Genomic DNA, 20,563 nt, shown 5'->3' with positions numbered 1-20,563 from the left:
CTTGGTACTTCTCAACTCCTTGCATGCACATTAAAATTAATATTTAAATTGAATAGGTTTAAAGAAGAGCAGCACAAATCAAAATTCCACTTTTTTATGAGTGGATTTGATAAATGTAGATTAAACATTGTGTATAAGAAATGCACTGTACCAGTCTCCCCTTATTGGTTCCAGGCTTGTTTTAGAGCGTCGCTTGTGTAGTAGTGACATGCCAGGCTTGTTTTAAATGTGGATCTGTATAGAACAGTACCTGTACAAACTTATAACCTGATTATCTCGAATCGTGAATTTCGGTTTAGTACAGTTCTTTCCACTGATTCAATTATGAGCCTCTTTTTACTCAATTAAAGGTTCAGTCAGCCCCTTTAAGTAGATTATTATAACACAGCAATAATTAATACTGCAATAAAAGACTGTTTGCTTAGATCCCTCCGAATGAAATGAGAAAATACTTAGAAAGACTTTGAACTGCTCTTATTTCTTTGATGATAACTACAGAGTGTCTTCTGTGTTTCCATTTCTAATTTGATTCCTATTTGTTTGGATGAAGAAATGTGTTCTTTATTATCACAACATAAAGGGATGCACACGTGTCTCATTAACAGAATTTAGTTTTGTTCCTTAGTGACTTGAGAAACAAACTTTCTTTTCATTTTATTTCGTTCTTGTGCTGTAAATAACTAGTGTTTTAGCACATTTTCATTTTAATGCTACTTTGTAAAGCCTTGTTTACTATATGCAGTTTCCGGATTTCTTAAAGAAGATTCACCGGATAATTATCTCGGGGTTCTCTTTCATTCTGTTGCCTGTTGTTCGAAAAGATTTCCTGCCACTTGGGTGACTTCCTTCCTTCCCCGTTGCACTGCACAATACTATTATTTCTTAATTAATGTTTGTTTCTTAGGTGAAAGTTTTATAAAAACACGGCGGGGTGCGAAAACATTTTAAACTTTTGTGTGACGCATTTCTGCCAAAATTAATTAACCGCTGAATTCTTAATATTCAAAATGTTATTCTGGTTGTCCTGATTGGCCGTTTTCAAAACTTAAGGGTAAATCAGGCACACAGAATCAAGTCATTTTTGCGATAGATTTTGGGAGCGGGAATGCCAAGAGATAGCTGCAGGGGCTCTTTGTTAATAAATTGAATTAAAAAAAGGGGTACACCAGAAAAAATATTCATCGCAATGGAATATAAATTTTTAATTGCACAACAACCCAATTGAATGAATAATAACAAATTTGAAAAGAAGCGTTTTTTGTTTAAGACAAGCATATTTTGAAGTCCTCTAAGATTTCTTGTTGGTACTGCATCTCCTTGCTCTTATCATGCTGCGTACGACTTGTTATTTGTGCAACTAAATTGTTGAATTAACCCTTTAAATGGCCATTTTTTTTCTAGTCATATTGTTAAAATATTTTTAGGCTTGAAATTAGAATAAGAAAAGGGATTCATTTAGCTTATTAGATAAATTTAATTTGGTTAATTAATAATTAAGTAACAAATCAAGACACATCATTTTGTCTGAGATAAAGAACTGAAGCATCAAAGTTTCTGACTTACTAAAAAAAATTGTCAGAACTTATATGCCAACCTACATAATTTCATACAAAGGTTGAAAAATTTGGTGGGAAGCATACTTCCCACGGCCCTAAAAAGGGTTAATGTAAATTTGTAATCCAGTCAATCTATGTTGCGCATCTTATCGATTGTATACTATTAATTCATTAGAAAAAGTCACCTATTGAATCTCCCCTTCCCTTTTTGCATTTCCGATCCCATGTACTATTGAAAAATTGTAATATTTATAAACAATGCCTTATAATTTATGTAAAAAAATATGCATAAGGAGCCAGTGTTTTCTTTGAAGGGATCACAACGATAATTTTTACATTTTAGGATCTTAAACTTCTTCCACTAGCGATTCCATCTATGAGTAAAGAAACCTTTTGTGATTATATCTTTTATGTAAGTAGGATAATAAAATAGGTCACCAAAACTTTAATAAATGCTGAACCGAAAATTTAGTTTAATATATGTATGTCAGGGATACTGGACTCGATGGCATTTCTTTACAGGAGAATAATATGAACATGTTTGATTTGTATTCAAATCGAGCGAAAAGTAATATTTTTTAAACCATGTAATTTACCAAATTATTGAGGTAGAGCATAATGTTCTGTATCTCTGTAAAAGGCGAAAAAATACTTATAAATTCCATTTCGGTTTAAAAAAATTGACATAGTGCCCTATACCTAAGAGATATATTTATTAGAAAAGTTGAAATGTTTCAGTTTATTGTGTGTGTATGTGTGTTTAATTCTTTTTGTTAATAACGAAGAATCAGACAAAAGAATGTGCTATTATTGTCTTTAAGACCCTCTAAATCATATACAAGGCCCTATTTGGGGTCTTGATTCACAATTTTTGACTTGAAATAAAGAATGTTTAGTAGATTGAAAAAAATATTGAATCGGAAATCTGATGTGCAGTTTTCGAGACAATATTAAGTACCATTTCCTTTGAGATCTGTCGATTGATTTCGGTGGTTACATACTTATTTAAGAATATTTCACTTTCTTTTCTGTGACAAATCAAAATCTTGAAAAAGCGGTCCACCATGGCTCAAAATAGTAATTATTTTAAACACCTGAACTGAACTTATGGTTGGTCATTGCAGTAGGTGCTTGGATCTGATAAAAAATTAATCTTTGTTTTTTTTTAATATTAAATAAAATAGCATGATAATATTTAGAACACTGCTTAGGTCGCGGACCTATGTGAGGTTGCACAAAAAAATATTGCTTTTCAAAATTCGCGTAGCCTTTTCTCAAGGCTTTTTAACCTCTGTAAGCAAAAATCCGAAGTTCGAAAATTTAATAGTGGCAAGGCAAAATCATAGTGGATACAACTGCAATATTAATTTGAAACACTTATAGTTCTTCGTTGTAGCCACCGGCTTTATGTACAACTTTCTTCCAGTGTGCTGGAAGTCATACTGGAAGAATACTTGAAAAAGAACCAATTTTCCTGATCGCTCCGATGAAGTTGTGTCCTTTTTAATTTGTAACTATTCGATAACTATTGCTTCAAAATGTTTCACCTGTCTTTGGGATTAAATCATTATCATAGAGTAGGGATGACGAACCAATGGCACGCGACACAATATTTTGGGCACGCCTCTGATCAAAACGGTTTGCATTTTAGTTCAAAATAACGAAGTTACCTATGAAGTATTCCGAACAAACGCGAGTGATCAGTAGCGGTGTGCATATTTTCATTCCCTACCCTATTTCATACATGGAAAATAATCAGGCCATATATCGGGCTCGTCTTTATCTTTGTTATTATATGCGAACTTCAAAGTAGTTTCATTTCGTATTGCTGGTATTGTACATCGTAATTTCCGAAGGACGAATTTGGAATAATCGCTGGAAGCACACTCGTTTGTTAATGTCTTGCCTTTGTTACGTCGTGGGCTACAATTGCTAATGATGCCATGTTTGTCTACGCATAGATAGTCAATTTCTTTGACACAACTGTATTTTAAAGTTTATTTGTGTTATATTTATGATTTTTAACTGTTATTTAACATGGCTAGTTCAGCAAAAAAAAAAAAAAAAAAAAAAAAAAGTACAAGACAGTAAGTGTAACAGAGAATTTCAAACTTGGTGGACCGAGAAATATGGCATAATAAGTAAAGGCGACAAGGCGATGTATGTTTTATGTTCTGTTACACGAACATATGCCGTTCATTCAATGCCGTTGCATCTGAAACGGCATTTTGAAACAAATCACAAATTCTTTTGCCAAAAAGGCGAACCAGAGCAAAAAGAATTAATTGCAAGTGCAAAAAAAGACAGAAATAAACAGTCGACGTCTGTGAATAAATATGTTAGCAAAAATTGTCATACAAGTTACTCGGCTTCAAATGTCATTGCTCGGCATAGCAAACTTTTTCAGGAGGAAGAGTTTTTGAAAGAACCTGGTTAGCATGAGCGTCCTCACTTTTCGATGATTTTGATAATAAATATAAGATAATTCAGCGCATCAAAGATATTCCTCTATAGAAACACAATAAAAGAAAGAATCTTAAAACTGGCCGGAAATGTATCAGATCAACAACAACAACAAAAAAAGATATTAATCCCGCTCCTTTTATATCGCTATGTCTTGACGAAAGTACTAACGTCACTAAATCTGCGCGTTCAGCTATTTTTGCTCGATATTGTGCAGGAAACATCATTAAGAAAGAATTAATTGCGACAACATCTTTGCTAACAACTACAAAGGGCATAGATATTTGTTCGGCTGTTAAAAATTCGCTTGCTGAGAAAGAAATTGACTTTTAAAAAAATTGTTTCAGTTACAACTGATGGTGCTCCAAATATGGTGGACGAAAAAAAAAATGCGGTTTCATTAGTTTATTTGAAACAGACGTATGAGATTCGATTCTTGAATTCCACTGCATTATTTACCAACAAGCCTTTTGTGCTAAGAATGGTTTAATATCTCTTGTTAATGTAACGGCATTAGTGACAAAAATAGTCAACCTCATATCGTCGCAGGCTTTAAATAAGCGAAAGTTTGATGCATTGTTCGATGAAGTTAGCTCGGTGTACAATGGCTTACTAATTTATAATAAAGTTCGTTGGTTGTGCCGAGGGAACGAACTTCAAAAATTTGTTGACTGTTTGGAAGAAATCAGATTGTTTCTACAAAATGAGGGGGAAATAGAACAATACCCACAGTTGTTGGATGTTATGTGGCTTTCAAAATTGATGTTTTTTACAGACATGTGCCAACATTTCAATGAATTGAACGTAAAGATTCAAGGCACAAATAAAACAATTATCGTCATGATGGATCTCATTCACGCTTTTGATGTTAAAATGCATGTTTTCAGAAACGACATTATTACAAAAAACTACAAATATTTCCTAAATTTGAAAAAAAATATCAAAGATTTATATGTACATGAGAAACCAGACGAAGAAAAAGTTATTAAGGAATTTATTTCTGTAATTGATTCTTCAACCATGGAATTTTCATCGAGATTTTCTCAGTTCAAAGAATTATTGGAAACGCTCAAGTTTATTATGTACCCTGATGTGACTTCATTTGATAAACTGAACTTGTCCCAATTCGGTTGGTTGTAAATTGAAGAATTTGAAATGCAATTGATTGAATTCCAGTCTAGTTCAATATGGATTCAAAAAATTTATTGAAACAAAGAAAAAGTTGGAATTGATTGAAACAGAAAGATTAGCAGGCAATATAAATAAAAATGCCAATAACGAAATTTTGGAAGCATGGAACTCGATTCCAGACACATTTAACTGTTTGAAGAAGCTGGCTCATGATATTTTAACCATATTTCATCTACCTATGCCTGCGAGTCATTATTTTCAGAGATGAATAACATTAAAGACTCGCTTAGAAACCGTTTGGCAGATGACTCCAATTCAGCTCGCATTCTGCTAAAAGTAACATCTTGCAACCATAATATAAATTATTTGTCATCTAACCTGCAACAACAGAAGTCACACCAATGTTATTTTAGTTTGAATTATAAGTATAACTAAAACATTTACTATATAATGCAAAATATATTTTTTCGCAGCATATAAAGAGGTTTGAGTTGTTAGTACTTAGTTTTATTATTTTTCCAATAATCACGATTCAAAAAGATTTGACGGCACATCTATACCTCATTAAATATTTCTTTAGAAAAAATTTCACGTTGATCCATAAAGGTTCGCCACCCCTGTCATAGAGGCTTAAATCTGGGTTGAGTAACTCCCAACTTTAGTGAGCAAAAGGAGGGAAGTGATTCAATCGCGGATTGCTACTGAATTGTTCCAGAGATTCTTAAAACGATAGATCACTTCATCTGACCCATCAACAGAATTGGAACTGCTTCAGATAACCCACGAATTTCATATAACTAGAAACAAGTTGCAAACAGTACTTACTGATGATTGCAGCGAGAGACTGGAAACGTTTATAGCTATTACCAGTGTTATATTGGCTAGAATTATATGGTATCATCATTAAATTTCATACACTCATATTTAAGACAAAAATCTCGATTTAGAAGATTTTTTCAAAGTATTTTAAATGATTAATTTAATTTAATTTTTTTTTTTTTTTTTTTTTTTTTTTTTTTTGCTTACCTTATTTAATATTTTGTTTCCTAAGTAATGCTATTTTCCAATTTCCGAGGTTCGAGTAAACAAAGTTTGAGAGTAAATAGAGCAGGCCATCCGAACTTTCTTATGTTTTCTAATGTAAAATTGCTTTATTTTTAATTAGTTTATAATTAAATTTTAATTTAATTTTCGCAGCTTGTTCGTTTTTTTTTTTAAATATTTTTTTAAGCTTTGTTCTCTGAGACTCTCCAGTATTTAATTAAATTATTTTTTAGTTTAGCATGAATTTTTTTTTTATTATTATGTTATTAAACTACTGAAATGGAACCGACTTCGCAAATTTATTGTTAAACAACACCCTTTCGGCGTAGAAAGTATCTGAATTGGAAAAAAGAAAAGAGAAAGGGAAAATTAACTCATGACGTGTGCCGAAAAAATCCTCAATGACTGTCTTAAGGGCTGATAAACCCAATTAAAGTCATTCTGTGTCAACAATGATATGGTTTCGTTTTTATAGAATTGTCATAACACATACTAAGGATCTTTTTGTTTTAAACAATATTTTGGCACCATATTGATTGAGTTTCCTAAGCAGGTTTTGGTGTGGTAAATGATTTTGCTACAAAGCTGACAATAACATAATAGTTTGAATCGTCTTGGTCTCCACAAACGTAACAATCGTTTCCTGTTGTTGTTGTTTTTAGCAGAAAAAATTTACGAAGTTTAGTTTTGTCTAAAAAGACACTCTGCCATCGTGTTTTTCTTAAGTGTTCTAATACAAGAACTTTATCTTCGAGAATTTAGTATTTACTTAACTTAATATCTTTCACATTTTTATCAAAAGAATTGACATATTGTCGAATCGGAACAAGAAGTAAAACATCAGAATCTACAAATTAGATTTCAAAACTCAGGGCTCGTGTAAGACTTATTCCGAGGATCACTGGCATTAAGTTATTCCATTGTAATTTATTTAATCACAACTCCGAAAAGATGAAATAAATCCTCACATATATATATTTCCTATCCTAAAATCTTAAAGCTACCTCTAAGAACTGCAAGGCATGATTTATAAGCGATATTACTCTTTGAGTTGGCGCTCAGGCGTTCAGTTTGTAATTTATCATCGGATCATATCTCCAGAAACCAGCTTTCTTAAACAACTTATACGAGGATGCGCGAACACTAATATTCAGTCACGTACAATAGACCTTGAAGGGCTGCCGATTCTAAATTCGATATGATCAAAAGGCTTCCCACGCTTTCTTGCGTAATCTCATTGTTTATGGATCTTAATAACTGTGGTTATAGAGTAACTGACCTTTTGTTTGTGATAGTGATTGGTCTGTCTGAAGAGGGGATTGTGTTTTGAATTGTGTTTATGTATGGGTGTGTATTTTGTGTTAATTGTTCAGATTCGATTTTTTTTTTTTTAATTTGACAAATTGAATACGTTTTCTTTCCAGAGTTCAAAAGAAGAAGAAAATACCTTGTGTAGCCTATATTTTATGTGGAATGGGAAGAAGAGTTGTAATAGCTTATGAAACAACTTGGAATGCTGCAGGTTAGTTATTTAATTTTCCTTAATTCACCTTCCTGTATATGTAATTTTTATTTCATTACCGGGTATTTGCTATCGAATTTACGGTTCAGAACTATAATATTCACCCTTAATAGTTCTTATAAATAGAATAGTGACCTCAAAATAGAATGTTATTTGAAAAACATTGGAAATAATTACTATATTTATTGGAATAGTTTTTGATTATGTATATTTAGACAACTTAATAGTATAAGTTTACATTTGTTTCTTGCTTTTATCGACAAAAAAAAATTAGTAAAGAATTAATAATAAAAACATTTTTATATAAAAAACTATTTTTAGGAAGGAAATATTTTTTTAGAAGGAAATTTATGTATGAAATATTTTTCTATTCTTCTATTGGAAGGTATGAAATATTTTTATCAGAAATATGGAGATAAAGACAAAATCATAAAAAGTGAGGCGCTGATCGAAAATACTCTAAATAAATCGAAATTTTTGTCAAATGTATGATATATTTGTAATGAATGTTGGATTTTTTAAAAAAAAAAAAAATTTTTTTTCCTATTCGTCGGCATAATTCCCTTATAATATTGTTTTGAGACGAGTTTTATCAGAAATATGAAGATCAAAATAAAATCATAAATCAAAATCATAAAAAGTTTATCGCCAAATGTTTGATTAAAAAATATTTTCTTATACACTAAATTCTTCTTTTTTGCAACCTTTAATATTCAGTATAATTCATTATTATAAGTGTTACTGAATCTTGAAAATGAATATTTTATTCAAATTCAGTGCTAGATTCAGAATGTGTATGGAATAAAAATTTAATTAAAAATGATCACTTAACTATTCATTAAGTTTGGAAAATATTAAAAAATTTTATAATCGTCAAGAATGCACAATTGTGCAAAATTTCAGAACTCTAGTACTCTACGAAATATATGAAAAATCGACTACAAAAGTCAATCTTCATAAGCATCAAACAAGTCAAGTTAAATGAAAAATGTATAAAAAAAATGTCAAAATTTTGGAGTAAGAATTGATTATTCGTTTAGTTTTTCAGCAAATTTACAATTTTTTATTTATTTATTTTTCTGCTGTATTGTACTGTAATCCTCAATACAAAGTTTAAAAGCTTTGGAAAGCTTCGAGGGAGAAAAATGGACAGAGAAATTGAGAGTTTTTTCTTTCTTATCTGCATTGATATTTTTTATTGCAGATATTATAACAAATGACTCTCTGATACTATCGATATTATTTAAAATTTTCCCATTAATTTAAAAATAAAAATGATGCCATTTGTGCTACTATGCTTCTCCTGGAATATATGGCAAATATTACTTTGCTGGTTTGCGATGTGCTATAATGAACTTTAACATAGAGAGTGATATCGCGTCTTGAGTTCTGTAGAATATTCCTGTCAGCATCTCTGTTTGCTAATTTAAACAACTCGTATCTGATTTTGACTGTTTCGCCTAATTCACAATTTGCTTAGTAATTTCTGCTACACGCGTGCTAAATTTCCTTTCAACACATTCCTAGCAGATACTAACAATCTTTTCCTCCTGGTTTTGTCTTATCTACAGTTGCGTCATACTCATGAGTCCGTCTCCTCGTTCTCTAGACCTGAGATAATCCAATTCATGAATGGATTTGTTTCTTCGTGATGAAATCACGTCTATCTAAATGTGTACTTATGTGGCACCAAATCAACCTTAAAACGTGTTTATTGGTTGTATATTTAGTTTCTAGAGCTTCCGTTATAGGAAACAGTAAATAAGAAGTGCATTCAAGTTGTGTCCGCCGCTTGGTTGAACTTTATTTACTGGTGGTTTTATGACCTTTTAAAGTACAAATAGTTTAAAGCTGTTAAAATAAATACGAATAGTTGTATTTTCAATCTGCAAAATTCCACCTTCAACGGATTTCACAGCAGTTCAGGTGGGTTCATAGTAATGTTTTAAATTTGATATTATGTAGATGTGTGATAATTCCCTTTATAGAAGTATTTAAAGTTTTAAAGGCTTTGTTTTTGTAATCCTCTCTTGTATTTTTTGTTTTCTAAATTAATCTGTTTTTTTTTTTTTTTTGAAAATAACAAAATAACTGTTAATTACCGATCTTGTCCAGAATTCCGTCTACGAATTACCTGTATAGTATTATATAATACGATTGAATTAAATTGGCTTAAACGACCGGAAGTCTGCAATTTGACCTTGCAATCAATGTTTTAAATATGTAAGTGTGTCTGGCGAAAAAAGATGTGAAGTAGCTATAATATTTGATTTCGTCCAGAAAACTTCTAAAATAAGAGATAAAGTAATTTCAACATTTTTTAGAGTAAAAAGTAACTTTGTATAATTTCATTTAGATAGTTTTTTTTTCATATCTCAAATCAGCGATTCTTCTATTCATTATCTTCTCAAAACATTCTTATATTCTACTCGGGACCGAAATGTGAGATTTTTTCCGGTCTGGCCCTACCCAAATGCATAGCAATTATGCTCGGGCTAAGCCCATGCGTGTCTCAAGTGATTACTTTCATTTACACGATACATAAGTAATTATCCATTCATAGGAATATGTGAAAAAAATGCATGACCTTAAAATATTCTTTCATATATTCGGCGAACCATATAATTTGACCACTGTTTACAAAAATAATAACGTCTCGCCGTTGTGTTGTGAAATTTTTGGAATTTAAATTTTCAAGCTTTATGAACAATTAATTCATTGTGTTTTTTTATATAAAATTGAAATTTTTTATACAAAATTAATAAAATGTTTGCTTCATGCACAAATGTTATGATCTTATCTGCAAAAAAATTATGTAGTGAAACCTGGATAATTTGAAGCTAACGGAACCAAAATGCAAATTCGAATTATCCAAAAATTTGAATAAAACAAAACTTGAGTATCATTCATATAATGTGAACTAAGAAATCATGTTATCAGAGGAAAATTCGAATTATAGAGGAATTCAAATTAGCCAAATTTTGTTATAATTTTTTTTAGATATCACTTTCCTTTAACCCTTCATATATTTATGTGCTGATAAATTTCACTTTTATTGCTGTTTTTTTTTTTTATTAATAAAGACATATTCCTTTCCTGTAAAATACTTTCTCGAGTTTAGCTGTCAAAAGCGCTCTATACCAAACAAACAGTGAACTTTCTAAATGTTTCGGACGCCTGTCCGAGTGTCACAAAACAACAACTGACTCCTTGACAGCTAGCAAGGGGTTTGGCTAATAAAAAGGATGACAGAAAAAATGCCCACTGCTTGGACCATTCTTTAGTTTACTTGTAGTGGAAATAAAAATTCTCTGGCCACATATCCGATGTGAACGCACGTGTTTAAGGGTTATTGTGCTGGTTATGTCTTTTGCTAAGTTGAAAGGATTGCTGGCGACTGCCTTCTTGGCGCCTGTGTCCGATCAATATGAAATCGATACTAGCATCCTGAACTGTGCGACTCCTCTCTCTCCCCTACAAGAATATGGAGCGGTGGGATACTGAAGAGATCATTATTTGGTCAAATGGTTTCTTCTTTTTCCTCATTTAGGATAAAACAGTTCGCTACTTAGAGTAGTGGGACTGACCACGCAAGGGGAATGACATATACTTAAGGAGTGATGGGCATCCAGAGATTACTTAACGTCGAGTTTCTCTTCTTTTTAATCGCGTCTCCTAACAACGTTGAAATACGGTTTTTGTTTACGAGTTGTTTTATCTTCTATGTATGCCAATATATGCTTTACCTGTATGAATGGTATAATGCATTTTATTTAGTAAATGATTGAATACTGAATGTGACGGTTGGTTGCTGAGAGCGACGGCTAGTTGATGTTAGATCTATTCGCTACTTACATTAATGGGAACTGACCACGCGAGGGAATAACATACACTTAAGGAGTGATGGGCATGTGGGGATTGCTAATGCTGCCATTTCTTTTTATCTTCTTTCGTTGCAGTTCTGATGTTGGCATGTTTTGTACTTACTTTGTTGTTGTTGTTGCTGTGAGTTACGGCTTTCATTCCATGTGTGCATTAGCGTATATTCCATTTGTATTAATTCTTTATTGTATTCGATATGGAATCAAATACCGTGTTTAGTGCTTCGGTACAGATGGAAATCGGATTCTTGAATTTCTCTTACTTTTGCACTTTAACTGATTTGTCTAAAGGAAGTTCCTGATGTTAATTAAAATTTGGTCTTGAAAATAATTAAAGAATTATATGAACACAATAAACAGGATGGGAAGTTAGCCCCCCACCTCGATGTTTATTTACGCTATATTTTTTTCAATCATGTTTGAGGAAAGAAATAGCTAATATACAGTTTTTGGCAACATTTTAATGTAATGTACTGATTGAAATCGTCATCTTTGGTGTATCCTAGAAAGATTAAATACACTAACTTTCGAACTTTAACTAACAATACATTGTTACTTAATTTTTGACCGTGTAAAGTTCTTTTCTAATTGTTAATTAAACTGTTAGCTGCTAAAGGAAGGTAGCTCTATTCTGGAGAAGTTTTAAATTTCTTGTGGAAGGGGGGGGGGATTCTTTCGTTTGATGCAAGAAAGATGTAACTGCAATTGTTAGTTTTCGTTTACTCGAGAAATGAAATTGCTGTCTCCTTAATTTATTGCAAGATAGAGATAGCTCCTGAAGTTATCTTTGTTTTGTTTCCATTTGAATATTAAACAACCTTCAATAAGCATATTCCCACTCTCTAATATTTAAAATTGCAAAATATGTAATAAAACTAGCCCGCAAATACGTGCCATCGAATGATTCACGATTTTATGATGAAACTGCAACCGGACAATGCAATAGACGAGTCCAACGTTACTAAGAAGAATATGACAATTGAAAAATGTAAATTTATCTTTATACAGCCAAAATATTTACTGTATTTCCGTTGAAATTTTCTTTAAATAAGATATTATGAGGAGTGTTTTTTTTCCCCTAGAAATAAATTGAATATTTAAGTGTTACTTCTTCTAGAAGATATATTTTTAGTGAAAATACCGTCCTCATGCGTGAGAAAATTTATCAAAACGAATATTTTCAGATATCTTGGAAACTTGAATTTTCATATATTAACTACGGATTTTCGAAAATTTGAACAATCATAGCTACATCTTTTTTTGTGTGCGCACTTTTCAGTTGATAATTGAAAACGAAGAGTTGCATTGAAGCCGAAAAACGAACGAATATATGTCTCTTATTATACACTTGTTTCGGTTGAATGATTTTAACTCTGTTCCATTCTCAAGATATTATATTGCATAAATATAAAACTGTTAAGTCATAAAAATCTTTTAGAAAACTTCTAAATTTATGAAATTTTGACATAAAGCTCGTAAAATCATTTAGATATACATGAGCTTTGATTTTAATTCAAGGCACACTTGTATACGTAATGTTTATAATCTGAAATTATTTGACAGTGAACGTTTATTATTTTTTTGACATTGTATTATTGCCATATTTATTACTAAAATATGAGATATTTAATTTTCACGGCTTAGGTCAGCTCTATTTCTTCATTACATGGCTAAATTTTTGGAAGTTTAATTAAATGAATCACTCGTGTTACCTCTTCGCATGCCAGTTTTCTTATATATATTTATTTATCCTTGACGCGATATTTTTGTTCATACTGGCGTGACACTTTTTTTTTGGGGGGGAAGCAAAATATATGAGTCAGTTAACATTATTCAGTGGCGTTTTGTACATATACAAATGAAGTTGTGCAATGGAACATCTCAAACCAATGCGTTGTTTTAAGATAATACTGAAGAATATTCACCTCACTTAAAAAACAAACCTGGAAACGATGTACTCTATCCAGTCATAAAAAAAGTATTTTTAATAGTTGATGAATTATTTATTTTCTTATAAAATTTGCTTAGTAAAAGAGAAAAATAATTTTCTGAAAATTTGACACCCATATGTAATGTTAAAAAAAATGATAGTGATAATGAAATGATTTGGCTTTGGTGATATCGATGTTGATGACGGAAGTGATATTAAACATTATTTGAAATCTTCGATTCAACGGTATTCGAATTTAACCAGCGAAAGTTTAACATTTTTAACCTCTTAATTAACATTATGCTAGAATTTTTTTTGGTTACCAATAACTAAGTATAGTAAATATTTTACTTTTTTTATTCTACTTAAATAAAGAGTTAATTTTTATTTTAAATTGTGTTCATAACATAATTTAACGGATTTTCGATTTTACGGACAACCTTGCGTCCCAGTCCTTTAAATCGAAAGCTAACTGTATTTCTAATACAATTTTAATGCTATTAATAAAATACACGTGCAGATGAGGCTGGTATGTACAGTAAGTATTCTTATGTTTAGCTTGAAGTACACGAAAACATTATATTTTTGTTTATCAATCATTTTTATTGAGACATTTCTTTCACATTGTAGTCTCCATTCGTTCGTCCTTTCTGTCAAATGAGTATGCTTTAAAATCTATCCTTATGATTTGATTCATATTATATTATGCGCCATTGAAGTTTTAAATGGGATTCCAAGTTTAAAATATATTCCATACTTCCTATTCATATTCCCTATTCCTAAAAAAAAAAAAAAATTAAGTTGGAAAAAGAATAAATTAAAATACAAAAGAGATAACCTAGACAGCTAGTATACTTTTATCAACTCTTAACTTTTTTTTTCACCTGCCTTTTTCTCGTATCCTGCCTGCTGTGTTATTTACGGCCCAGAAGCAGCTCATGTTTTGAAGAATCAATACGAAAGTGTCAGAGAGCGTGATGGATGTTTTCGGTCACATCTTTTATTCTAGTGTATTTTTTTTTTTTTTTTTTCCCCTTCTACTTTTAAACGTAGAAGCAAGAAAGCTTTTTGTGTCATTTTTTCGCTGTAGTGAACCGTATTGTAGGAATAAAAGCATTGTCTGCAGAAACTTTTTTACTTCGTGATAACACGTGATGTAACTTTTGAAATATTTTTGAGCTGGACGGTTGGTTGCATTCTGTTCTGGAGTATTACCTTTACAGAGAGGCGCCAAGTACCATGGCACGAAGGAAGACTGCGTACTGGATTTAATCTGTATGAGTGAGGGTGGACTCTTACATCATCACCCCCTTTGTGTTCGGGGGTGGGATAGGAGAGACCCCCAGTCCGATGAATCTCAGTCTCATCATCGATTTAGTCACCTCCAGCAGCCAGGATTTTTCCCGCAATTGTTCGGGCGTAGCTTTGAAGTATTGTTTGGGCGGAGCTTCAAATCTCCCGTATCTATGATTATAGTCTTCAGAGTTGTTAGTTGTGTCGTTACGAAGATAGGAGAATTTCTACTTCGTTTTTGTTTCTCGTATTGTTATCGATGGCCGTACGTTTGGACCTTTGTACTCATAAATTAAAATTAGATTCGTTATCGTTTGCTACTTCGGCTTTCTGTCTGTTAGGGTATCAATGCCATTTGGTAACTGTTCTTGATGGATGAGGTTATTCTTGTGATAAATTACTTTTTAATAATAATGATTTGTGTTTATGAGTTAACATTCTTTTCTTTAAATTAAATAATATTACTGAATTTTGCATAGACTTTAGAAATTTCTTCTTATCTTAGAATGATTTCTACTCATTTTAAAATTTTAAAAACTATCATGAAATTAAATATAAGGTTGTTCTTGTTTTAAGTAATTTTTCAGCAATGATAATTATTTTTTCTTATTGGTTAATTTTAATTTTTAAATTAATTACTGTTTGGGCTTTTGAAATTTTAACTTATACGAAAAAGATTATTGCCATTTATTTTAAAATTTTGGGAAAATTACCATGGAGTGAAATATGAAGCTGTTTTTTTCTTTCGTTATAAATTATTTTTAAGTAGGAATTATTTTTGTTTATCATTTTATGTCTTAGTGAAAAAAAATTGATGCTATTGATTTTTTCATTGAGTTTCGAAATATTAATTTATTTAAAGATTTTAAAATTCTAGAAATCAACCTTGCATGATTCTATCATAAATAAATTCTGAATATGGATACATATGTGTACTCGTGTGTTTTCAAATTAATAATAAAAATAATTTACATTAAGGAAGATTTTTGTATTTCATTACTTCACTTCACAAAGTTACGTTTTTCGTTTCGCAAAGATTTGAAAAATAGTTATTATGTTTAATTCTCTCTTTTTCCTAAAGGAGAACATTAATTATAAAAATTGAGTCGCTTATATTTTTTTATTTCTAAAAATAATTTCATTACGATCAGCAAGATATTTTGATATGAACAGTTGCTTTTCACTTAACTCTACTGGTATTTCACTTAACTTAAAATCACTACATTATTCACTATTTCAAACATATCGGTTTTATAACATCATAAGGCGCAGTAACCTAATTAAAACGAAACGAAGGTCTCTTAAACTTTGAAATATTTCATCAGAACTTAAAAATACGTATTGATAGAAACAACACAGAACGACTGGTTGTCTCAGACATGAAATTTGATCTTTTGCTTAAACATGATATAGTTAAAAAAAATTAATTTTTGCAAACTTCGACTGATTTTTTTTTCTAAAAGAATTTGAGAAAAATAGTGAGTTCTTGCGTTTTGAGAATGAAAGAAAAAAAAAAATTCAGTTATATCCGGACTTAGTCATTTCCGCTGTGACGTTTATCTCAAAAATTCAAGTCATTATATTAAAAAAAATAATAATAAGGGCATTTACTTATTTATTCCAAATACAAAACTTAAAAGTTAATATTAAATGAAATAAAAACATCTAAATAAAACATGAAGCTTTTCATTAGAAAAATAAGATATATACAAATATATGAAGCAGTCCATTGTCATATATATATATATATAGAGAGAAAAAAACTTTGTGTTGGAAAAAAAGGGCAAATGTATATTACTAGGTCAAAAGTTAAGAGCATGTCCTTGAAAGGATCTTAGTCAGCGTTAGTTATTTTTTACACTCGTTAATTAGGAAGAATTTTATTGTCGTAGGATGACTGTTTATGGGCTGTAATGAAGCGGAAGTTTCATTTAGTTTTCTGTTAGTTTTGTTTTAATTTACTGAGTACTTTTTAATTTCTTTCTCGTCCTGTAAACATTTTCATTTTTAATGTTGTCTTAAATAGATGTGGTTTTTCTGAGTAATTTAATTAGAACTCATATTCTTTGAGTTAGAGGTTTTTCAGTTTAGATAAAGCATTCGCTTATTGCTTTTTTGTTAGTTTGTTTTCTTTGCTGTGCTTAAAATATCACCAATACCTGTATTAAAACAAACAATAAAAAAAATGAGAAGGCTCTAATACAACTGTGTGTCAAAAATTTGTGGATGTTTTTTAATGGATTTTGGAATTTTTGTGCTCTGCATCGCCTATTTTAATGCTTTAGAAACTTTTTTTTTTTTTTTCCTTCCCTTTGTTTGTTTAGTTACTTGAAATAACCTATTTATATAATCTTTGAATTTGTTGTATATGCTACAGTAGAATCCCAATTATCCGAGTTAAACAGGAATAGGCTGATACGGATATATTGGAATTCGAGTTTGCTTATATACTACTGTAGAATTCTAATTATTCGAATTAAAAAAGTGGCAGGACCGCATCGGATATATGTAAAATCCAATTTATTGTGTATAATCCAGAAGAACAATTATCCAAATTAAAAGGGGATATGGAGCCGATTTCGGATGAAACTCAGAAATTAAGTTTAAAAAAAAAAAAACGTCAGGCCAAGAAAAGATTTAATTCATGCATTTATGTTTAATAAACATAAGCTATAGAATGTAATTTCTGTAATTGCAACTGTGAGATTCACATGAAAAGAAACAATTTAAATTATATGTGAGGTTCATTGCACCACATATTAAATTACACTTATTTGGAAATTTAATAATTGGGCTTTGGATAATTGGTGTTCTACTGTATATATGAAAATCATTTTGCAATTTTGAGACTAACAGAGATATGGATCATTAGGGTTTTTTTTTTTTCTTTCTTATTTCCGGTTTATTTATTTCTATAATCGTCAAAAGGTTAATAAAACTTTTCATAACATTAACTTCATTTTTTTTCACTCTAAATAGTGACAATATTCTTTTAATTGGAGTTTATTACATTTTATTTTCATAAACCTAAATTTATTCATAGAAGTATTCTCTGGGACATATAAAGTCACCCACCGTGCAAAAAGTTGTATATTAAAATTAAACTTAGTCTAAATACATTAATCGGTATCACTTTACCATAACATAAAGAAGGATAGCTTTAGCCCCATGATATAAGGTACCGGTTGGTGGATTTCAAAAATATTTAATTTTTGACATACAACATTTTGCACTGTGAGCGACGATATGTTATTTTAATACTACAAAATACTTTTTTAGTTTTTTTTTTAATGTGAATTTTAACAGCACTTGATTTTCCTGATGTAGGCTAATTGTAGATCGCGATTCTTTATAAAGCCAAGAAAATCTGGCATCAAGCTCTTGTGTCAAATTCTGAAATAAAAATAATAATTAAATATCTTCATTTAAATTTCTGATTCGTAAGCAACTTTATTTCCTGATTTATCTTAAGTAGAAGTAACTTAATTACATTACAATTTCTTCCTGTTTTACGATCTCTTTTTATATGTACTTTTAACGCACACATACTCTTCTATCTAAATTAGCTCAAATGTTATATACTTCTAATCCATAAAAACTCACATGAAATAAGTCCGGGCATGAAAATGGATGGGAAAGATATTTTAAGGTGAACATATTCCTTTAAAGAAACTCTGTGCTAACCAAGTTCGTGCTTCTTTTGTATTTGTAGATTTAGCTGTTTCCATGTATTATGGAAGCATTTATAACTAAAAGAAAATATTTGTTTTACGATATATATTTAATATTTAAAGTTATTTTTAGCTAGTTTTTTAAAATAGATTTTGCTGATAAATCATTGTCTTGGAAATCAAATATTATATATTAATAACATCATTTTTCCAATGACCGATATTCCCAAGATTTTCAGCTTAATTTCCATTCATTTAAATAATGGGCTGAAGTTCGAAATTTAGCAGTCAACTTCCCTATTTGAAGGTCTGGGCGCCATCACTTGCATAGAATTTCAATTATGTCCTTGGACGTTGTATAATCGCAGGTATAATGACTTCTCGACGCATTTCGTACATTTAGTGGTTAAACCCTGATATGAAAGGAATTTCCGACATCAATTATGTGTGTCAGCTGCTCTCTGTTATCTCTGTTATAGGTTTAAATGTTAGCTTAGGTTTGTTTAATTTTATATTGATGATGTTCTCTTAAAGATATTTTCATCGGTAGCTTGTAGGAAAGAGGTTTACAATATTTTAAATATACCCATTTGGCCTATTGTTTATGAGTCACGCATGTAGAAAAATACTTCTTAACTATGATTCACTGACAGGAATTTTCGGGCTTTGAAATCAGTGGCTGTTCTTATTTCTGTCAGACTCTTCATTATTAATGAGGAGACGTAATTAAGAAACTTAATGTGAAATATTTTATAAAATTTTGCTAATAATTAATTGTATTTATCAAATAACTCTTCATTACTTTTTCGTATGAGAAATATACAAAGAAAAAGAATTGTAATCGTTAAAAAATATGGAGATTTAAATATGAACTGAAGATTTCGACGGATCTTCAAGTTTTATATCTTCCTGATCCTGTATTTTTGGAATTATGATAACTCTGTAAAAATGATAACTCTGAAACGCTCTGAGCTCGATGGGTGAAATTTTGTAAATGCCCTTTACAACACGAAATTTGTTAATTTATTTCATATTTTGAACTAATTACAATCCCTTTAGGTATGTCTGTTTGAGAGCAAGTGAACACTATATAACTATAAAACACAAAGAACATTATGAATGAAATTTGGCTCATGCTTTTAGCATGTATACCTCCATACCAAATTTTGAGACAAAATCGTAAACAGTTTGACTTCATGCATGTAAACACGATACTCAAAAGTGCAATGACTTAGGTAATTGAAATTTGGTTTTTCATCGTATTATTAAAATTGTAGCTCTGTCCTATATTTGGTTTTCGATAGGCTGCAAAATCTCTTTCAAAATGCATGCTCGTTTTCTTCATTGCAGAGCGAGGCACAAGACGTCCGTGTGCAGTATTCCGGAAATAAAAATATGAGCACTCGTGGCTTTAGGTTCACAATTTTTAGAGGGGAGGATAGCACATATATTAGGAATTACTCTAGATAGCTTCGAGGAGAGCACTGCCGTTGTTTCATGATTATAGTCTACTACAACTCACGTTGACAGTTCGTAAAAGTTGGGAGCGACCATATCTCCAATTGATTATTTCTCACGACGCATTATGATTCTTTGTAATATACTTGATACCCCCCTCCGTACTGCCAGATTGAGCCACTTTCTAATGTATATTAATGTAATGTAATGTATTTCTGTGTATAAATGGGATCGTATGCAAAAAAAAAAAAAAAAAAAAAAAAAATTGTACTGGAAAAAGATGTACACTGTTTTTGTGGCGCTACATGTAACACTAAAAAATCGATTTAAGAGTTCTAGAATATTCTTCCGCTTTCCGCGCCGAAACAAAAATCATAAAGCAGTTTTAATCCGAAAATATGTTAATGGGTGGAAAATACTCTATTTTGATTATAGGATTAATTTTAACAAGTGTTTATTAATATTGTTATCTTAAGTTAATTTTACCTAGTATTTTCTGTGATCTTCTGGTTTTAAATGTAATTCATACTGTCACTTTGTATCAAAATGTCGTATGGCAAATTTGCCAAAATATTTTATTGCTGCAAACATTTGTATAATTTACATACATTTAT

General features: G+C 30.7%; 1 protein-coding gene across 2 annotated transcripts in view; it reads left to right on the top strand.

Moving 5' to 3' along the window:
* LOC129958227 (ankyrin repeat domain-containing protein 50-like) overlaps nucleotides 1-20,563 on the top strand; it is a 101,400-nt gene that overhangs the window by 22,638 nt on the left and 58,199 nt on the right. Inside the window, exon 2 of one of the 2 annotated variants that reach the window (XM_056070514.1) lies at nucleotides 7,619-7,716. The exons of the other annotated variant lie outside the window; for it this stretch is intronic. The gene's annotated coding sequence lies outside the window, so the exon portion shown is untranslated. The remainder of the gene's footprint in view (nucleotides 1-7,618; nucleotides 7,717-20,563) is intronic. 2 annotated transcript variants of the gene reach the window in all.

This window comes from Argiope bruennichi, chromosome X1, assembly GCF_947563725.1.
Source record: "Argiope bruennichi chromosome X1, qqArgBrue1.1, whole genome shotgun sequence".
Lineage (NCBI taxonomy): Eukaryota > Metazoa > Arthropoda > Arachnida > Araneae > Araneidae > Argiope > Argiope bruennichi.
Note: the sequence above shows the minus strand (reverse complement) of the source record. Positions and strands in the feature narration are given on the sequence as shown.